Source organism: Elephantulus edwardii, unplaced genomic scaffold (genome assembly GCF_000299155.1).
Source record: "Elephantulus edwardii isolate Elephantulus edwardi_28Jun2011 unplaced genomic scaffold, EleEdw1.0 scaffold00002, whole genome shotgun sequence".
NCBI classification, from domain to species: Eukaryota; Metazoa; Chordata; class Mammalia; order Macroscelidea; family Macroscelididae; genus Elephantulus; species Elephantulus edwardii.
The window spans coordinates 47,411,320-47,413,007 of record NW_006399752.1 but is presented as its reverse complement, the minus strand read 5'-3'; the positions used below and the strand labels follow the sequence as shown (position 1 = coordinate 47,413,007).

General features: G+C 38.7%; 1 protein-coding gene across 1 annotated transcript in view; it reads left to right on the top strand.

Annotated features, from left to right (window-relative positions):
- The window catches only part of ZC3H14 (zinc finger CCCH-type containing 14), a gene marked incomplete at its 3' end in the record, with an annotated part of 55,000 nt that overhangs the window by 20,558 nt on the left and 32,754 nt on the right, over window positions 1-1,688 (top strand). The gene's annotated exons all lie outside the window — the stretch shown is intronic.

The window sequence follows — 1,688 nt, the reverse complement described above, 5'->3', positions numbered from 1 at the left end:
AGTGAATAAGGGTTCTAGTTTCTCCACAACCTCGCCAGCATTTGTTGCTTGCTGTTCTGTTAAATTTTGCTATTCTGACTGGGGTGAGAGGATATCTCATAGTTGTTTTGATTTGCATCTCTCTTAGAGCTAGGGATTTTGAACATTTCTTCATGTACTTGTTAGCCACCTGAATGTCTTCTTCGGTGAAGTGCCTGTTCATATCCTGTGCTCATTTTTCTATTGGATTATTTACCTTTATCTTGTTGTGGTGCTTGTTTGATTTCTTTAGAGAAGGAACCCCCTTTTAAACATTAAAAACTTGCTGAAATATATATGTGTGCTGATTTGCTTCCCCCAGTGGGAGGTGAATCCGTTTCCTTTGGTGAAGCTTGAGAACCTTGGAATCCCAACAGGGCAGTCTTGCTCTGTCCTGTGGGATTGCTGTTGGTTAGAATCCACTTGACAGCAGTGGACTTTAGTGGGTGCTGGTATTTAGCACATGCAAGCCTTGTTTTCTGCTCCCCTACCTTCTTAGTCCTCTTGGCTCACTTGCTCCACATTTCTCAGTTGTGTGGATCTTCCTCCTGAATTTCTAATAGCGCTTTAAATGCTTACTCAACATTTCTTCCCAGATGTGTGATAAAGCTGCTTAGATTTGTCCAAAAGGCCCTTAGTGATCTTTATCTCCAGTCTGTTTTTTTTTTTTTCTGCAGTGCATTTATTGTGGAATTAATGATAAACTCCATCTGGTTAGTTGCCAGAACCAGAAACCTGGTACCTTTCTCTTCCTTCACCCCCATTTTCCTTCGCTTCTCCTATCTCACTTTGTCCCTTTCTTCACTTTGAGTAAATCATTTGTCTCTACTCTGGGGGTTTGAGTGACCATGACTTGCCTTTATTATGGCATGAGCATCAAAACAAGTCTGCCTGCTGCCAAAGTTACCAGCTACCAGCCTATTCCACAGAACAGGAGCAGTCATTTGTAGATCTAAGACCATGTCCTTACCAGCCATGAAATTTCATCTGCTTTAGTCCCCTCCTCGTCTCTAAAAATTAGAGTTTTCCTAATCTTTGACCATATATATGTTAGAAAATGTTGCAGACAAGGGTATATTTATAATTATTAATAATGAAACAGACACCTAGGATTGAGATAAAACAGAGAGAGTAAAGGGGAAGCAAATCATAAAAAGAATTCCTTTGTAAATGAAGCTGAATTTTTCTCTATTGTCAACCTAATGCTTTAGCTCAGGAAGGAAGTATTTTTGCACGTATTAACACTCTCTGTAGGGGGGCCCTAGCTGTCTCTTGTCTGCAGGGAACAGCTCATTTTCTGTGATCTGTCACAAGAGAAATCCTAACATATAAATTTTAATTCCTTCAATTCCTGTACAAGCATATGGTTTTTTATATACTATTTGGTATGAAATTTGGCTTCCCATAAGAAAAAAGGGAAATTTAAATTGGTGGTGGTTGTTAAGTTGGTTAGAATTGCTCATAGTTTCTATCTTAAAAACTCCATTTGAAAATCACTACTGTTAAGGATTCAGACCATGTTCAGTTTTATGTATAAATTTGACTTAAAGACACAAGTCTTTTTTTTTTTTTAAATTTTATTATTTTTGTGTGAGTGTACCGTCAAATCAGATCTGACTGGTACAGGAGGATATTGTCCCTCCTTCCCCGGCAGAGCATCTGGTGGATTC